The sequence below is a fragment of the Sminthopsis crassicaudata genome, chromosome 2, assembly GCF_048593235.1.
Source record: "Sminthopsis crassicaudata isolate SCR6 chromosome 2, ASM4859323v1, whole genome shotgun sequence".
NCBI lineage: Eukaryota > Metazoa > Chordata > Mammalia > Dasyuromorphia > Dasyuridae > Sminthopsis > Sminthopsis crassicaudata.
This window is the reverse complement of record NC_133618.1, coordinates 345,170,763-345,191,025: the sequence shown is the minus strand read 5'-3', so window position 1 is coordinate 345,191,025 and position 20,263 is coordinate 345,170,763. Positions and strand designations below refer to the sequence as shown.

General features: G+C 31.6%; 1 protein-coding gene across 24 annotated transcripts in view; it reads left to right on the top strand.

The window, feature by feature from the left end:
- LRFN5 (leucine rich repeat and fibronectin type III domain containing 5) overlaps nt 1-20,263 on the top strand; it is a 263,784-nt gene that overhangs the window by 124,939 nt on the left and 118,582 nt on the right. For 11 of the 24 annotated variants that reach the window (XR_012486541.1, XM_074290656.1, XM_074290655.1 and 8 more), the window contains 2 exons: nt 135-313; nt 18,583-18,661. The exons of 1 other annotated variant lie outside the window; for it this stretch is intronic. The gene's annotated coding sequence lies outside the window, so the exon portion shown is untranslated. Of the gene's footprint in view, nt 1-134; nt 314-736; nt 809-11,673; nt 13,758-18,158; nt 18,662-20,263 lie in introns of those variants that run through there. 12 more of the 24 variants (XM_074290642.1, XM_074290638.1, XM_074290646.1 and 9 more) reach the window with 9 other exon arrangements.

Below are 20,263 nucleotides of genomic sequence, written 5' to 3'. Positions count from 1 at the left end.
ACTCCTTATTACAAAATTTGGTTTAGTAATGGTCATGGTACATATTTTTATAGCAGCATGAACAGCAACGTGATTATCTTAAATACTTATTAATTAATTGACATATGCTTCTTTTATGCTTATTTTCTTTAAAGAGTCCCCACAATCACTGAGCCAAGTGGGAAGAAGATATGAATTTTCAGAGCATTCTGACTTTCAATTCCATCTTAAGGATCAGCTTTGGAAATGCTGTCATCCTGTATATCTTCTGCAGTAGCCAGGCATAGTTCTGAAAATTTCTTCAGACCAGTGAGGAACTCTTCAGGGTTCAGAAGTAAGTTGATCATATGTAATGTAATCATTATCAGTACAATTTTTAAATATATTGACAGAAGAAAATGAAAATCTTTTAAATTATTGTACAGCACTGCAAAATAGGCTAAACCAGAATGGAATAATTTCATTGGGATTAACCGATTGTTCTGGAGACAAGAACTACAATTTTTTAAACAGATAAATTATCTATTATGGAGTAGTAAAATTTCTTTTAGTTAGAAGACAGAGTAAAAAGAATTGAAGGTAGAATTAAAATCCAATGCTTATCTAATTCTATGTTTCGGTGATTTTTAGTACTTTTTTCGGTTTGAGTGTGACAAAATACCTTGCTTCAAAAATGTTGACAAATAGCTATTTCAACTGCAATAGAATAAAAAGTTAAGTTTTTTTTTTTTTTTTTTTTTTTTTTTTTTTTTTTAAGATTCTGACTTGCCTATTTTCAACTTTGGAAAAAAAAAAGAAAGAGAAATAAAGAAAGTTTGTAAGTAATATTGTAAGTACTAAAAAAAAAAAAAATAAAAATAAAAAAGGCTTCTGTCTAGAGATAAAAGGACATTAAGCAGTTCCCTATTGTGAAAGAGATTTAATCAGATGCAAGTGCAATTTTACTTAATAATGAATTTAGTAAAGATAGCAATTATTGTTTAATTACTCTTGAAAAATGAGGATAAACAGAAGCAATTTGATATCTGAACTGTCTTTTCTGAATTAAACTTTAATTTTCTTAATTAGTAACAGACTAACAGAGACATTAATTTCACCTCCTTTTAAATTTTTAAAATTTAATATATGGATCAATTCCAAAGTCACTTATTAATGCTTAATTTTCAATTACTGATCAATGTAAATAAATATATTAATAAATGTCAGATACTTCTAAAAGAATTCTCTATAGTTCTTTGAAATTATGACATCTATAAAGATTTCCTTTTTTAAAAACATGAAATTCTGAGACATTTTTGAAAGAAAGAATGAAAATGATGAACATCATAAGTTTGTGAACTATACACATAACAGGATAATAGTTCTTTCATTTGGTGCCATCAAAAAGTATAAAATTCAGTTTTATAATTCTGGCTACTCTTCTTTTGGATTTTTAGGACCTTAATTTATAATTCATGCATACATACATACATACATATATGACCTTATTTTATATAAATAAAATGTATACAAAAAGTACTTACAGTATAAAAGATAGGTGATATATATGTCACATGTATTTCATATAGGTAATAAGAATAGTGACTATTACTAAAAAAGAATAACATAAGAATACTTAAAGTATTTTTGATTCTATAGAAATATATCACATAACTATTTTCCATTTTTCTGAAATAGTCAAAATCCTGTGTCTCCAAAAATCTTGAACAATAACTTATAACATTAGCTAACTCATTTATCTTGGTGTTTTGAATATCTTCCCCCCTCTAGCTTTTGCTTAAGTTCCTTTATGGAGTGTTTTGGTTTTATTTAGGAGATACTATTTTTCTTGTCTATTGCGATAAAAAATGTAATTTTGTTGTTTAAAAAGTAAAGCATTACATTTCAAGGGAGAACTCAGGATATATAAAATTATACTAATTTGGTGTGCAATGATTAAACTTTGACATCTATTTAAGTAAGTACTATATTCAACTATACCTAAAAAAAAGATAACTTGTTTTGTTTTGCAAAATGGAGAAACTAGTTACTTACTGTTCTGCTTAATAAATTTATTTTGTTTTTTGTGTGGTCTTTAAAAATTTAAGTTTTTGTTATAATATTGTCGGCAAATGCAAAAATTCAAATGTCAGGAATATATCCCTAAGCAAAACTATGGAACAGAAAAAATATATTTTAGTATATTGAAAACCCATTTCTTCATTTAGGACATTCTTCAACCAGTGTCCTCAAGGGACATCCTCAGTTCTGCCTTTTTTTTACCATAGACTTTTCCCTAATTCACCTCATCATCAGATCATACATTTTCTGCTTCTTATTCCTTCACAGCTTTGTTTTTAACTTGGCACAATGAGTTAAGATAATTATCTTCCCTAATATGTTTATAGCTAATGTGTTAACACAAGTTTCATAATGTGTTAAAAAAGTAAAAATGTGCCTTTCTTCTGACACTCCTCAGAGTATGATTCTAAGCATGGAAAGTCTCCTTATGGCATGCCTTACATCCCTAGTCTAATTACAAGTAAGATAGGCCTGTTTATATTATTATAAAATTCAAATGTCAGGAATATAACCCTAAGCAAAACTGTGGAGCAGAAAAATATATGAATTAGAGGGAAATTCTTGAGAGATGAATCTTGGCTCATTTTTAAGTAATTTGGATCATTATTCTCTATCACAAAAGAAGATGTAGGATAAAAGTCTTTTATGTTAATTTCAAAATAAGTAAACTGCTGCCATTAGAGTAGGAACCTTACTTTGTACCTTTGGCAGAACAATATATAGTTATACTTGGAAGTTTCAAAAATTCCTAGGTCAATTGTAACATTCTGATTCATTCAATATAGAAATAACATACAAAACAAGAAATCCTTGACACTGCATACATAAGTTTTCTCACTGGGAAAATTTAAGGTTTTCCATAGGGAAAAAGTCACAAAATGGAACACTTGTGTGACTCCTTACTATTACAGACTAGTATTAATCATGATAAAGAAATATAGTAAAATATTTTAAGTAGTTTAACCTTTTAGAAGATTAAAAATAAAAAAAAAAACAAATTAAAAAACTCAAAAATCTTTTCATGAATAGATTTGTGGAATAAACATTTTAAACATTAATGGAACAGATCAAAGTCCCAGATTGCTGAATAAAATATAGGTGAGTGAGAGTAAAGGAAGAATATTCTTTGGAGTGTTTTCTGAGAAAGGCAGAGCCAAGAGAATGAGGTTAAGATGGCAGGATAAGGCAGAAACTCACCATAATTCTCTCAGATTTATCTCTAAAAACTAAAAAAATAATGCCTCAAAATGAATTCTAGAGCAGCAGAATTAACAAAAGGATGGGGTTAAACAATTTTTGAGTCTAATACAGTTTGTAAGGTTGGCATAAAGGCTTCTTTTCACTTGGGGAAAAAGAAATCCAGTACAAGGTGATTTGGACAGCAACAAACTCTGCTTCAGAAAGCCAGTTGTAAGGTCCTAAACCCCCACACAGGACAACAGGACAACAACTTCCTGCTAGCATAGCCCAATGGTTAGGTCCCAGGATGCCTGCTCAAAAATCTTAGAACAGTGCTCCCTTTACTGCTGGAGTAGAACACAACTTTATTATTAACATTAAAAGTCACAAAATAAATGGAGAAATGAAGTAAAATTAATGAAAAATAACCTGACCATGGAAAGTTTGTAGGGTGATGGGACGATCAAAATACAAACCCAGAAGAGGACAAAAATGTCAAAATTACAGCACTGAGAAGCCTCAAAGAAAAATATGAATTGATTTAGGGTTAAAAATAATTCCTGGAAGAGGTCAAAAAGTATTTGAAAAACTAAATAAAATAGAGAAAAAAATTGGGAAAAGAAATAGGAGTGAAGCAAGAGAATCATGAAGAAAGGGTCAAGAAACAAACAAAAAAATAAATTAAGGAAAGATGTATAAAAATTCACAGAAAAAACCACATCCTTTAAAAATAGAATTGGCTAAATGGACAAAGAGGTACAAAATTCATTAAAGAAAAAAACAACTCCCTAAAAAATAGAATTGGCCAAATGAAAAGAGATACAAAAGCTCACTGAAGACAATAATTCCTTAAAAAATAGGATTGGGCAAGTAGAAGCTGATGACTACACAAGATAGGAAGAAAAAATAAAGCAAAATCAAAAGTTGTGAAAAATCTCTTTGGAAAAATAAATGACTTGGAAATCAGATTTAACTAATTTAAGAATTATTGAACTGTATGAAAGGCAGGTTTTAAATAAGATTCTAGACTTCATATTTAAAGAAATTTATCAAGGAAAACTGCCCTGATGTCTTAGAACAACAAAGTAAAATAGAAATGGAAAGAAGCCACTTATTACCTTTTGAAAGAATTCTCTAAATGAAAACTACCAGGAATACAATAGACAATACTGAAAGCATTCAGAAAGAAATTGTTCAAATATTAAAGACCCATAAGCTTACACAGAATTTAGCAGCTTCTTTATTTTTAGATAACTTGGAATATGATAGTCCTATATAAGAAAAAACCCATGCATAGGTGAGCTAGGTTTACAACCAAAGTTCAACTGAGTATAAACCTTCAAAGGGATAAATGGAGATTCAGTGGAGAGAACTTTTAAGAATTCCTGATTAAAGTAAAGGAGCTGAACAGAAATTTTCATTTTCAAATACAAGACTCAAGAGAAGCATAAAAAGGTAAACAGGAAAAATAAACCATAAGGGAATCAATAAAATTAAACTGTTACATCTCTACACAGGAAGATAATTTTTATAACTTTTAAGACCTTTATCACTATTAGAGCATTTATAAGTTTTATATATATATATATATAAATAGAGAGCACAGGTATAAGTTGATATTGAAGGGATGATCTAAAAACAAAGAGTGAAAAGAGTTTTGCACTGGGAGAAAATGGAAGGGGGCTATAGAATTAACTCACATAAAGAGGTGTGGAAGGCTTATTACAGAGAAAGGTGGGGTGAGCATTGCTGGAATCTTATTTTTATCAGAATTGACTCAGAAAGAGAATAACATACAAACTTGATGGGTATAGAATCTATTTTACACAATTTGTAAGTAGAAGGGGGAAAGGATAAGAAAAGGGGGACTAATGGAAAGAAGAGAGAATTGGGAGAGGGGAGGTCAGAAGTAAAATACTTGTGAAGAGGGATAGGGCAAAAAGCATGAGAGAGTAGGATAAACAAGAGAAAAACAAGATGGACAGAAATAGTTATCATAATTGTAAATGTGAATGAGAGGAACTCACTTGTAAAACAGATAGCAAAATGGATCAAAAAGCATAATTCTAGAATATGCTATTTACAAGAAATGCATTTGAAGCACAAGGCAAGAGACTGGAGCAGGATCCACTAAAATTTAGTTGAAATAAAAAACAAACAAACAGAAGAAATAATCATGAACTTAGACAAAGAGAAAGCAAAAAATAGATCTAATTAAAAGAGATAAGCAGGGAGACTACATTTTCCAAAAAGGTATAGACAATGAAACAATACCAGTACTAAACATATATACAACAAATCTTATAGCATCTAAATTTTTACAGGGGAAATAAAGCGAGTTAGAGGAGGAAATAGACAATAAAACTTAATTAATTTCCTTAATTAATCAAAAGAATGAAAAAATAGATCAAATTGTGAAATATCTCTTTGAAAAAACAACTGACTTGGAAATCAGATTTAACTAATTTAAGAATTATTGAACTGTCTGTAAGGGCACAACTTAGCATTCTCCTCTCACAACCAGATAAATCTAACTAAAAATAAACAAAATTAAGTTAAGGAGGTGAATAGAATTTTAGAAAAGTTAGATATGTTAGACCTTTGGAGAAAATTGAATGGAAATACAAAGTAGTACATATTATCTACACAAAAAGTGATCATATATTAGGGCATAAAAACCTCACAATCAAATATAACAAAGCAAATATATTAAGTGCATACTTTTCGTATCATAATGTGATAATTTTGTGATAAATTCATGTGATATATGTGATATATAATATGTATATGTGATATATAATAATGTGATATATTCAATGAAGTGAATAAAAAGTTAGATTAAAATTAATTTGAAACTAAATATTCTAACACTAAAGAATAAATAGACTGAAGGACAAATCATAGAAATAATAAATTAATTAAAGAGAAAGACAAAAATGGGACAACATAACAAAAGTTGTAGGAGATAGTCAAAGCTGTATTTAGGGAAAAATTGTATCTCTAAATACATACATCAATAAAATAGAGAAAGAGCAGATCAATAAATTAGACATAAACTAAAAAAAAGATTGAAAAAGGAACAATTGAAAATCCCCAGTTAAAATTTCAATCTTGAAAATCAAAAGAGAGATTAATAAAATTGAAGAAAAGCATCGAATTAATACAAGAAGCTACTTCATGTAAAAAAAAAAAAGCTTTAAAACAGACACTCCATTGGTTAATTTGATAAGAAAAAGAAAAAGAAAAAAGAAAACCAAAATTATCAATATAAAAATAGAAAGTGAATTCATTTCTGAAAATGAAGAAATTAAAGCAATAATTCAATCCCATTTTGACATCTTTATTCTATGCCAATAAATCTGATAATCGAAGAGAAATGATTTTTTTTAAATCAAAACTTACCAGTTTAACAGATGAGGAAATAGAATACTTAAATAACCTTATCTTATTATTTTCTTTTTTAATTGTTAGCTTTTTTGTTTACAAGATATATGCATAGGTAATTTTTCAGTATTGACAATTGCAAAACCTTTTGTTCCAACTTTTCCCCTCCTTCCTTCACCCCTTCCCCCAGATAGTAGGTTGACCAATACATGCCAAATATATTAAATTATAAGTTAAATACAATATATGTATACATATCCAAACAGTTATTAGATAACCTTATCTTAAAAATAATTGAAGAAGCTATCAATGAACTCCTAAGAAAAAATCAATATAAAAATAGAAAGTGAATTCATTTCTGAAAATGAAGAAATTAAAGCAATAATTCAATATTTCTTATCTTAAAAAAAAAAAAAAAGCTATTGAAGAAGTCATCAATGAACTCCTAAGAAAAAATCCCCAGGACCAGATAGATTCACAGGTAAATTCTACCAAACATTTACAGGACAATTAATCTCAATTAAATTATATAAACTAATTAGTAAAATTGATAAAGAAAAAAATCTTTATCAAATTCTTTTTATAACATAAATATGGTGTTGATGGCCTAATTAGGAAAAGTGAAAACAAAGACAACTATAGACTAATTTCCCTAATGAATATTAAATGCACAAATTTTAAATTATATACTAGCAAGGAGATTATGATAATATAACACAAGGATCATACACTATAACCAGGTGGGATTTGGATCAAGACTGATGGTGCAATTCAATATTAGAAAAACTGTCAGGATATTTTATTATATCAATAACAAAAAATAAAAGCATAGGATTATTTCAATAGATGCAGAAAAAGTTTTTCACAAAAGGCAATACTCATTCCTATTAAAAGCACTAGAATGCATAGGAATGAATGGAGTTTTCCTTATCTGTTTAAAACACTAGCAATCATTATTTGTAATGGGAATAAGCTAGATGTCTTTCCAATAAGATCAGGGGTGAATGGGGATGATCATTATGACCACTGTTGCTCAGTATTGTATTAGAAATACTAGCTGTAGCAATAAGAGAAGAAAAAGAAATTGAAACAAAATAGATAATGAGGAAACAAACTATTTGCAGATGATGTGATACTTAGTGACTCCAAGAGAATATACTTAAAAATTACTTGAAAAAATTAACAACTTTAATAAAGTTGAAGGATATAAAATAAATTCACTTGAGTCATCAACATTTCTATATATTATCAACAAAGCCCATGAGGTAGTTATGGAAAGAGAAATTATATTTAAAATACCTATACACAACATAAAATACTTGGGAGTCCACCACTAAAACAATCCCAAGAACTATGCAAGCACAATTATAAAACACTTTTCCCACAAAGTTAGATAGGCTGAGACAATTTAATTAAAAAGGCAATTTTACTTAAATTAATTTGCTTAGTACCTTGTCAATCAATCTTCTAAAAATTTTGTTTTATAGAGCTTGAAAAAATAATAACAAAACTCATCCAGAAGAACAAAGGTCAAGAATATCAAGGGGATTAATTAATTCCTTCATATTTTAAAAAAATTAATCCCCTTGATATTCTTGATAATCATAAAAACTAATTGATACTGGCTAAGAAATGGAATGTAGTCCAGGCCTTATCTAAAACTCCAGAGAAGACAAAACTGAGGCCTTAGGGTTCAATCAATTTAGGTAACAGTCTCTGATCAATATATGCTTAATCTGTAAATTCTTCCCCTTTCCACACAAAACCAAAACAAATAATTATCAATCTTAGCTTCTCTCTTTGCCTCAGCATGCCTGGGGGAGCAAGTGGAAATGAAACTTATAACTTTGTGAGATTCCTGGTCCACAGGAATCCTCGCATACTTTTTCTTCTAAAGTTCAGATTTGCAGCCATTGATAATTTGAGGAGCATTGGCTTTTGGGACTGATCTTTAGAAACTCAGCTACTGCTAAGAATAAGGCTCATTTGGCAGTCATGCTGCAACTAGACATGAACTTGGTGGTATAGATGCTATGTATGAACTAGACTAAGATTTTAATCTTCTCCCCTCAGAAACTGAGGTGGCATCCAGGAAAGTATGTCCCTGATATTTTATATAGAGAGAAATATTTGTAGATATGTTGCTGAATCTTTGAATTCTTTTGTAAAAACTAATCTAAGTTTAAATGGTTAAATGAAGTGAGGAATTCAAGTCACTGATTTCCTAACAAAGGGGAAAAATACAGACTGTAGGAGATCAAGTTGATGGCATTAAAGAAAAAAAATGCCCTCAAACCTGCTAGCATATGACTTCAGAATAGGGTAAGATTGTGTATAGGAAAAATATAGCCACTGAAATTAAAATATTATTCGTGAACCAACAAATTTATGTACATTAAATACTACTAGACCCTACTATTATGCATTGAAATTTCTTGATGTAACACATTTAATCTTATTCCTATGACTTTCAATTACTTGCTGAATATATTTTACTTGAAATATTCAGATAGATGATGATAATAAAGATGCTGATGGCAATGATGACAATAATTACAGCAACAACAATGATGATAATAGGTAAATAGAATAGTTAAAATATTACCCTGAAAATTCCTTTTTTTTTTTGGTGTGTGTACTGATCTGTTGGTATCATTTCCCTCAGGATCAGATCTTATTGTTTACTAAAATAGAGTATTTTGAGCTGTCTATTAATATTATTAAAATTTTACTGTCAGGAGAAAAAAAAGTGAGTGACAGTCTAAAATGCATGGGTCCAGAGTGGATTCAACATGGTAAGGAAGTGAAGTGCTATAGATTAATTGGATCATATCCAATTAAATATGATACTGAAAAACACTTTTGTATTTCTAGAGTGCAGACTGTCTGGACATAGATTCTTAATATAGTTGTTATTTGATTGAATGATATTAAAAGTCTCAATTAATGGATTTAACATATGCTTTAACATATTTAGCATGTATTGGACTACCTGCCATCTAGGGGAAGGAGAGGAAAAGTTGGAACAGAAGGTTCTATTATTATTATTCTATTTTCAGTTTCAAATTCTGTCCCTTCCATCTCCTTTTGCCTATCAAATGATTGATTTGAATACTGTTTCAATCCCAGGAAAAGAGATTGAAAGTATAAGTTATCAGTTTATCTCCTTCTATTTTCTGTTTACATATCTTATAACTAATTTTATCCCTAGAGAGATTAGAATCTATTATATTATTAAATGTTTCTGAGAATTTGAATATTTCCTTATGTCTGCGATCCAAGTGATATATAGTGTCTCTCCTCATGAATACTATACTATCCTATTGGACTCTTGTCCATGACTTATTAAAATATTTAATTTCTAAATGCCCAGATAGTTATCTTTATTTGTAATCCAGAGCGCTTGGTGGTCCTTTTTTTCTTATTCTGGTTTACTTTCCTCTTAATCAAGATGAAATTTGTGAGCACCATCTTTTTGTTGTTGCTGTTATTAATGAAGATCTCTTTACACACACTTTCTGATAATTGTTTTACAATGACCCTTCCTTTAAAGACATAAATTCATTTGCTTCCACATAGATTCAGATTTAAGGATGGAATGGATTTTAAAGATAATCTAGTACAACACCCTCATTTTATATACAAGAAGTTGAGATCCAAAGAAATTATATACCCAACATTGTATAGGTAGAAGAGTCAGTATTAAAATTATTTCTTTTTAAAAAATCACAAATTCATCATTCCTTCTAATTTATCATATTGCTTCTTAGATTTTATTACCAATGTTTAAATTATTAGGCAGCTAGGTGATGCAGTGAATAGAGTTCTAGGCCTGGAGTCAAAAAGACCTGGGTTCAAATTTGGCTTCAGACACTCAGTTTCTTATCTGTAAAATGAATTGGAAAAGGAAATTTTTGCCAAAACTCCAAATGGGAGTATAATGAGTTGGGCATGACTGAAATGTCTGAGTAACAATAACAAAAAACAAATTAACTTATCAATAAATTGCTTTTTTGACTATTAATCAAAATCTTTTCTATAACTTTGTTATTTTATGACAAATTAGAGTTTTCTCTCAAATTGTTTTTAAATATTTTTGTTAATTTTCTTGATAGTTTGTATATTAGACATTTACTAGAGATAATTGTTACAAAGGATTCTCACTCTTGTTTATCCCCAAATATTTTCCCATTTCACCCATGAAGAAAGTTTTCAAATAAGAAGAATCCCTGTACCAATGAAAATCAGAAACTGTTCTGTCACAAATAATCTTATCACATTGCCTAAGAAATCAAGACTTTCACAGAATCACATATCTAGAATGTGTCCAAAATAAGACTTGAACTCATGTTTTCCTTATCCTGAGACTGTCATTTTATCTACTAAACTACATTGTCTTTCTTTTCTTCCCTTTTCTCTGAATTCCTCATTATTCATTATCTGCAAGATGATATTATTTTATGTTTATTCATTAGTCACTCATTAATTCATTCCTAACAGTTTTTCCTTCAAAAAATGATGATTAGGAGTATTTTAATATACTTTCAACTTTCTTTTTGTCTTTGATAATCTCAAGATAAATACCTAGTAGTGGAATTCCTAAGGCAAATGATAATGATATTTAGTTTAAGGACTATGATTATTATTACTATTTTTTTTTGGTGTGTATAATATTAAATTGTTTCACAGAATGGCTTAACCAATTTACAGTTTTATTATTATACATCTATCTTTCTATATCCACTCCAATGGTGACATATTGTTGGATATCAAACATAAGGTTCCTTCTGAGGAAATTCCCCTTTTCTTGCAGATCTGGAAGTGAGGTGGTCTGTTGAGGAGACTTCAAGTCAGTTTAGATATGTACTGAATGACTATCTATCCATTGGGTAATAGCTCAACTAAAAGAGTCTTAGAGATTGCCTAAGGAAAGTTCCCTATAGTTCCTAGTATAGCAAGTTGGGGATAGGAATCTAAGACTATTTTGTTCTCTCATGTTCAACTCATCCATAACTGTTTTGTAGTTTTCATGGCAAAGATACTGGAATGTTTTTCCATTTCCTTTTCCAGCTAATTTTATAAATGAGAAAACTGAGGCAAACAGGATTAAGTGACTTTCCCAGGTAAATCTGGGAACACAGCTAGGAACCCTGAGGCTCTCCCCTCCTAGATTGATTTTTTTGAATTATAAAATGCCTCATTTCTTATGTAGCCTTAATCACTGATTGGATGTTGGATGTCAAATTGAAACCTTTTGAAAATCTTAGGTTAAAAAGACCTAAGTCTCCCACTTCATCCAGAGTCACCTCCAGTTATCCTGATCTATATTTGCCACTGGCCAGATATCTCTGGGGGAGAAAGTGAAACTGATGAACATTCACACTTAAATCTAATTCACTTGCACTCCATGGCATCACCTCCCTGATGCTGTGGTCCTCTTCAAGAATGAATGACAAATAAAAGCAATTCTCTCCAATTCTCATATTTAATATTTTGCTTAATTTGAAGAAAAATCTCAACATTGTTTTAATTGCATTTCTAATTATTAATGATTTTAACATTTCATGTAATTCTTCACAATTTGCAATTATTCTTTTAAGAGCTATTTGTTTATATACTGATAGGGATGCTTATAATCCTTATTACTGGAAGTGAGGTCTGGGAGTTATTGCTAATGTCTAGCTTGTAATACAGAATTTGGAATTGTAGTAGAGCTAAAGCTGGCCTGTTTGTCCATACTAAGTTTAGCACTACTATAGCAAGTGAGCCCCTGAGAAGAGGACCACCAGGAGAGGAAAATCAATTCAAGTCAGAAGAACAGAACATTTTAAAGCTTCCATGATGATCAATATTGGATTCAGATTTATTAGTGGCTATGGTACTTCCATAGAGAGCCACAATAAGTCAAACAAAACTCATTGTTTATTATGATTTTTATATATTTGTGCTAATTTTTGTTCATCAGAATTTTATCAGTTACATCTTTTAATTATACATTACTTATTTATTGATTTTTGTTGTGCAAAAGATTTTGTTCTACTTTAATTTCATTTTTTTGAAATTAGTGACTTTTTTTTTGACTACCTCTATCCCTTATGTGGTTAAGAATTCTTACAGCTATAGTTGCAAAAATATTTTCTTCCATTTTCTTCTACTTAAAAAAAACAAATTAATTTTTTGTGTCTAGGTGCTTTATTCATTTGGAACTTATTATGATTTATTATATATCAACCTTTTCCCAGAGTTCAATTCAGAAAAGATAAAACAGTATTAGATTTTATTTTTCTCAAAAGCAAGCTTATATGCATGCAGAACTTTTGTTGGAACTGAACTCATCAACAGGTTGGGTGATGGAGATTATAAAACCATAAAGCAAGGAAATTTCTGTCTCAGGATATCTGAACTATTGTCAGTCAAGATTACAGTTTCCATAAAGCAAGGAAATACCTTCTGACTCAGGATTTGTGTGAAAGCCTAATTTTTTCTTGGTTGCTGACACAGCAAGAGGAGTTCAGGTTCACTCAGAGATCATCACAAAGGATTATTGGTATGTCAGATACTCAGATCATCTTCTTTGGCCAGTTCAGGGTTTTGGCCTTCTTCAGGTTATGAAGGGCTTAACTGGCTCCCATCCATGTAAGTTCCTGGCCTAAATATATTTTTTGGCAAATTATTTCCCTATTTTTTTAGTACTTATTATCAAATAGAAAGTCCTTTACCAAGTCACATATGTTCCTGGGTTTATCACTCATTGGCCTACTGAGTATAATTGTTCTTATCCCACTGATCTTTTTTTTTTTAAAAAACTATGTCCAAATATATTTGCTGATTATGGTTTTGAAATAAATTTTGAGGTCTACAATTTTTTTTCCTTAATTCCATTTGTGGTTGTCATTACTATCCCAGTGCAGCCAACAAAAACTTATTATTTTCCTCTTTATTTGTCAAGCATTGTGTTACTTAATCACTGAGTATTCTTGTATAAGGAAAAAAAAAACTAATAAAACTCAACTATCCTTAATCTCAAGTAGCTCACAATATAATGGGAGTGGGAACAATATTCAAACTCAATTTTATTGTTGGACATGGACAGGATTGATCAGAATTATAGAGAGAAGTCCTTAAGGAATACTGGGAAAGACTTCTTCAAGAAGGTAAGATTTTACTGGGGAACTGAAAAAAACAAAACAAAAAAAAAAAAACGAGTGAAGTAAATTAGGTTAATAGACCTAAAAAGGGAGAAAAGTCCAGGCATGAGGTACAATTAATAAAAATGACTGATTTGTGAGATGGAGTGTCTTATGTGAAGAGCAAGTTGTTGTCTTTCATACTCGAATAGGACCAAAATATCATCATTATGTTAGAGTCAAGTTACAGTGTGTCCAACTGTGGCTGATTAGATCAAGTCAGTCATAGAGTATGGGGAGGAGAGAAAGATGTAAGAAGAGTGAAAGGAGAAGAAGGCAAGTTGTGAAGAACTTTAGAAGTCAAAATGAAAATTTGATATTTGATCCAGAGATAATAAGAAGCCACTGAAGTTTATTGAATAAGGAAAACTTCCAATTAGACTTACTGAGTAGAAGATGGAATGGAGTGAGGAGAGATAACCAGCAGGCTTTTGCAATAGTCCACGTATAATAAAATGATGAGATCTTATATTAGATGGTGGTCAGTGTCAGATGATTGAAAGATATCTATGTAATAGATATTATGAAGGGTACAATTTCCAGGTCTTGGAATCAGATTGAATAGGTGAAGGTGAGAGTAAAAAGTCTAGGATTACACCTATTTGTAAGCCTGAATGATAAAAAAAAAAAAAAAAAAAAATTCCTGAAGTTTCTTAGGAGGAAGAAGGTTTGAGAAAATTAAAAAAGAAAAATACTGAAACTGGGAGGAGGGGGGAAGTAAAGGGGAAAAATCTTGATTCAGTGAGGGACCACTGAAGAATTACAGACCAAAGAAGCTTATGTGAAGGAAAGGAAATATTCCAAAAACACAGATAGAAATGGATGTCATTATTTTCCAGAGATTTACTATTAAGAAAAAAACTTTTTTCTTCTTTAATAGAAAGTGGAGAGTTCCCAGGGGTAAATCATATCCAAAAAAAGTTGAAAGGCAAGGACCCTGAAAAGGAGATTTCATGTTAAAAAATTAGAATGAGGAAGGACAAAGGATAGTAATAAACAACACAATCATAGATAAATGATAGCCTTACATCTGTGATATAGTCCAGAAGGTAATTGTTGGGGTAATTGGATTCATATACATTCTCTCACTTAACTGATATTCATTTCATTAGGCAAGTTATAATGGTTTAAAGTATTTCTAAGCTTTAGAAGGAGAAATGGAAGAAAGCTGCAGTGGGGAACAACAAGAAGTAGAGGAGGCTTTAGGAATCAGTACAAGATCATGAAGTCCATAGGTTAAGGTTCAACTGCTATTTTTCTTTAATAGGCTCCCATATCTCATACTAGATTATTTCAATAATGAGGATTAACTAAACATTGCTAGATACAACATTTATTAAATATATAAATTTATAATAAATTAAAAAAAAAATTTAAAATAAATGATTTTAAGATAAAATTTTAAAGTTCTTAAACTGTGGTTCATGACTGCATATGGGGTCCTGTAACTGAATGTAGGGGTCACAAAATTATGAATTATTATCAGTGAATATGATAAGGTGCAAATGATGAGGTGCGAGAATTGGGGTGGGAGATCCCCTCTGGTCAGACGTGCAGGTCCTATGCAGAAGATTTCGCAAACCCAAAATCTGTGTGGCAAAAAGAGATTTATGGGCACTGAGAAACCAATAGGAAGACATACTTCTTAGTGTGCAAAAGGTCCTTATAGGAAAATAGCATAGGTTAACACTGAGAATCACCAGTGGGCAAAAGTCCTGGCAGGACAGCTTGCTAGGAAGACAGCTTCCTTGGCAAACATAATCCTGTTTAGGATTTCTATAAAGATTTGGGGTTCAGAGTTGTTAGTATTCTTACAAGGTGCTAAGTCACTGAAATGGATATAATTATCTAATTTAGCATAATACTTAACGATTCTCTAGTTCAGTAATGTATTTACTAGAATTCCGTGAGATTCACACCTTTAAGAGAGCATACTTTCAAGGAGCTCCCACAAGCCCAGGGAGTATTCACAAGCCCATTCTCTGGGAGGATATAAAAAGACAGGATTCAGTCAAGGGGAGATCTTAGGGAGAGGACCTTGGGAGATTCACAAGTAGGACTGACTTCTGGGAAACCCACAATCCCACACTCTCTAGGAGAAGAAGTCTGATTTATTCCCTCTTCGACTTTCGTGCTGGCTGGAGACATTCTGACAAGAGCTCATTGGGACATCAAGGGAGAGGAAGGCCTTTAGAGAACTAGCCGAGCCCCAAGTGAAGGAGATAAGATTTGGAAAGAGACAGTAAAGGACTTTTACTCCTGGCTGCATTTTGGGATTATTGAAACTGAACTGAAACTAAGGCTGCCTTCCAGAAGCTCCCTAAGAAACCTGCTCCAACAATCTAGAGAAATAGAACATTACACAGAGTTGTCTTTTATTAGCTGTCTGGGGCTTCAAATCAATTCAAAATTTAATGAGATTACTTCACTTGGAATTTGAGTTAATGTTGACAGTGCTCTAGGCCTAGATCTCCAATTGAAAAGAGATTACTTATCTTGGGAGTTTGAGCTACTGGGAATGGTTCCAGACTAATCTTCAACTCAATAGAGGGTGTGACCATATCCCTGGCCTCAATCTCCAAATAAATGAGACCACCCAACCCTCCTTGAAGGTGGGTTTCTTTCAGAGGAGAGTTTGAGACTCAGGAACTTCCCCCCCAAAAGGGGGAGACAAAGCCTCAGGGCCCCCCAAAAGTCAAAGGGGACATAATTTACATCAGAATTGAGTTGGGAAAAGTTCCATGTGTAGACCCTTGTTTTAAGAAGGATCACTTTAACAGATGACTGGGCAATAGGATTAGTGAAAGGAAAAGGGAGAGCAGCTATCAGACTATTATAATAGGTCAGGTAATAAAGGCTTGCACCAGGAAAGTGGCAGTGTCAAAAAAAAAAAAAAAAAAAAGAATATATTTGAGAATTATTATAAAAATAAAATTATAAAATCAATAGGCATTGGCAGTAGATTGGCTATAGAGGGGGAAAGGGAGTGAGAAATATTGATAAATCAAGCAAATAGTGATGTTTTGAATGCTGTAGATAAGTTCACTTTCCTTGGTAATATACTTTCTAAGGATGTCCACATTGATAATGAGATTGACACATGCATAGCTAGAGCTAGCTCAGTATTTGGAAGGTTGTAACTACCAAACTGAAGTTCTACAGAGCCATTGTGTTGACCTCATTGTTGTATGTCTGTAAACCTAGACAGTATATCAGCACCTTTCCAGAAAATGGAATTGTAGGAAGCTTCTGAAGATCACTTAGCAGAACAAAATATCAGATACTGCAATCCTTTTTCAAATTAAACTGCTAAAGAAACAAACTCTACTGCAGAGAGCACAATTCTGCTAAACTGGCTACATTGTTCAAACACAAAATGTATGCTTGCCAAAGCACTCACAAGATGGTCAGAAAAAATGATACAAGAATACTCTCAATGTCTCTTTTTAGAACTTGAGAATTTGTGAGGACCGAGTTAGCTTCCTATTGACCTCAGGATCAGCCAGTGTCAGGATCAGCAAAAGTCCTTGGTCTTTAGGGGGAGAAGTAAAGGAGATAGATGAAACTGCCACACACTCTCCACCAACTGACCTCCCTTCTCCTCACTTTCCTCCAAAGACTCTGCCTTGTCTTACTCCACTCCCTAATCCTTTCTATGATTATCTGTATACAAGAAAAGATCAAGCCAGCACAGAATAATAAGAAGGGTCATTTTCCCAAGCATATGCTAATAGAGTATTGTCCAAAAGGTAATTAGCATTAAATGCTCAGTTGTCTGCTTCCAATGCACCTATTCAGAGTTTCAGCCCTTTTCAAGAATTGATTGTGTGACATGGAAGATACTGGCATGGGATCACCAGAATGCATGTCCTCATTAGAGAAAATGCTGTTCTCTATGAGCAAAGCAGAATTGAATTAGCTCAGAAGAAACGCAAAATGCACAAAGTTAGAGAATCCACTTAAATGTTCATAGGGACTATTCCAACCTCATGTTGGTCTGATCAGCCATAGTAGGACACATTGTAACTTGCTGCTAAAATAGTGATATCATTTTGTTCTTCTTTGAGAATGAAGGATAACAATCAACGTCTGTATTTTTGCTTGCCATTGTGTAGTTCAAAGAGAGATATAATAGAATAGAATACAGTAGAAAACAATCTCTAGCTTCTCTTCCCATCCTTTTCCAAGGAAAACTTTAATTCTTATTAGGAAGGGAAACCAGAGAATGGCCCTCTTTTCTTCTCAGAGAGAGAAATACTGGGCTAAGATTATATTTATTTGCTTTTTAAAATATTATTAATTTAAGTAATATTATTTTTAGGTTCTGTTGACAACTCTTGACCATTCTTTCTGTATTTCTTTCTTTTTTCTTTTTTTTTTTTTGGTCATTATTTCTTCATGGAAAAAGGAGAACACACTTTACTTCATGCATCCAATGATACATCACTTTCCATGCCCATATCTGAGTTAGAAAGTCTATGTTCATGTAGTAGACAGTCTCTTTTCCTTGACTTTTGCCTTCATTGTCAGTGTCCATCAGTTCTTTCTACCTACTCATTAGAAAGTTCTCTCTTGTGATCAATAAGTCTGATAACAGTTCTTTGTTTTGTGGGGCTATTTTGTAAACAAAGAAATTTACCAGTCTCTCATTAAATTGATCTGGATGAGTTTTCCATTGGCTGGCTAATATTTGTGTTTTTTAAATGCCAATATTTTTCAATAGACTTTTGTCTCATTCTTGAAGGTCTTGAAACTGTACTCTAACATCACAATATCTTTTTTTCTGGCATAGATGAGATGTTTTGGATGTGAATTATTGCATCATCATCATCTCCTACATCTGAGGCACCAAAACACAAATTAATAGACAGGTATGGTTCTCATCTAAGCTTGTTCCATACATAATTTCTGTACACAGCTCTATACACATATGTTGTATGTTTGAATGTAAAGCAGTTTACATGTCAAATATTGTTCTGCTCTGCTTTGCTGATGTTATTTAAGCCTCCCCTAGAGTCTGAATACTAACATTATTCATTTAAGATATTCACAGTAAGTCTGATCATCAGACCTAACATATCATTTTATTTTGGTCATCTTTTGGGCAAAGGGAAGAAATTCATGCAATTAATTATATGAAAATACATTGTAGTTAACAAATAGTAATAAAGAAGTTTCAAACTTTGCAAATTCATTTGTAATAGACAAGGAGGGTGATAGTCTGACAATTGACATATTGGTCTCTGGTGAAGAACTCAAAAAGGAATTTTAAAAAATCAAGTAGAGAAAAAATTGAAAAGAAAAATGAGAGTAATACAGGAAAATATCACACACACACACACACACACACACACACACACACACACACACACACACAATTAAACAGGTTGGTAAAAAAGGCACCAAAAACACTTAAGAAAATGACACCTTAAAAAAGCAAAATAGACCAAATAGTATAGGAGGTACAAAAATCCAGTGAAGAGAATACCTTGAAAAGCATAACTGGCCAAATGTAAAAAGAGGTACAAAAATTCACTGAAGAAAAGAACTCCTTAATAAAGAGTAAAATTTGAAAGAAGAAAATAATTCCTTAAAAATTAGAATTCAGCAAATGGAAGCTAATGGTTCAATGAGAAATCAAGAAACAATAAAACAAAAGAGTGAAAAAATAGAAGACAATGTGAAATATCTCATTGGAAAAACAGTTGTCATGGAAAATAGATCTAGGAGAGACAATTTAAAAGTTATTAAACTTGCTAAAGCCTCGATCAAAACAAAACAAAAAAAAAAGAGCCTAGTCATCATCTTTCAATATCAATGCAAAAATTGCACTGGTAGTCTAGAATTAAAGGCTAAATTATAAATTGAAAGGATCCACTAATCATCTACTGAAATAGACTTCAAATAAATACTCAGGGAAATTATAGGTAAATTCAAGAGCTCTCAGGTCAAGGAGAAACATATTGCAAGCAGCCAGAAAGAAACAATTCAAGTATCATGGAGCCACATTCAGGATAACACAAGATTTGGTAGTTTCTACTTCCTTATAGAAAAAGTCAGATGACTTTCAAATACAAAACTTAAGAAAAGCATAAAAAGGTAAACAAGAAAGGGAAATTATAAAGGACTTAATAAGGTTAAAGTGTTTACATTCCTACATAGGTAGTTAACCCATAAGAACTTTCTGATTATTAAGGCTTGTAGAAATATATATATATGTGTGTGTGTGTGTGTGTGTGTGTGTGTGTGTGTGTGTGTGTCTATCTATCTATCTATCTATCTATCTATCTATCTATCTATGGTACAGATGTGAGTTTAATGTGAAGGGATAATATCTATAAAAATAAAAACAGGGGTAAGAAATGTCCTGGCAAAAAAGGAAAGAGAGAGGTAGAATGGGGTAAATTGCCTCACATAAAAGAAAGAAGAAAGAGATCTTATAGTGGAGAAGAAGGTGGCAAGGAATGCTTCAA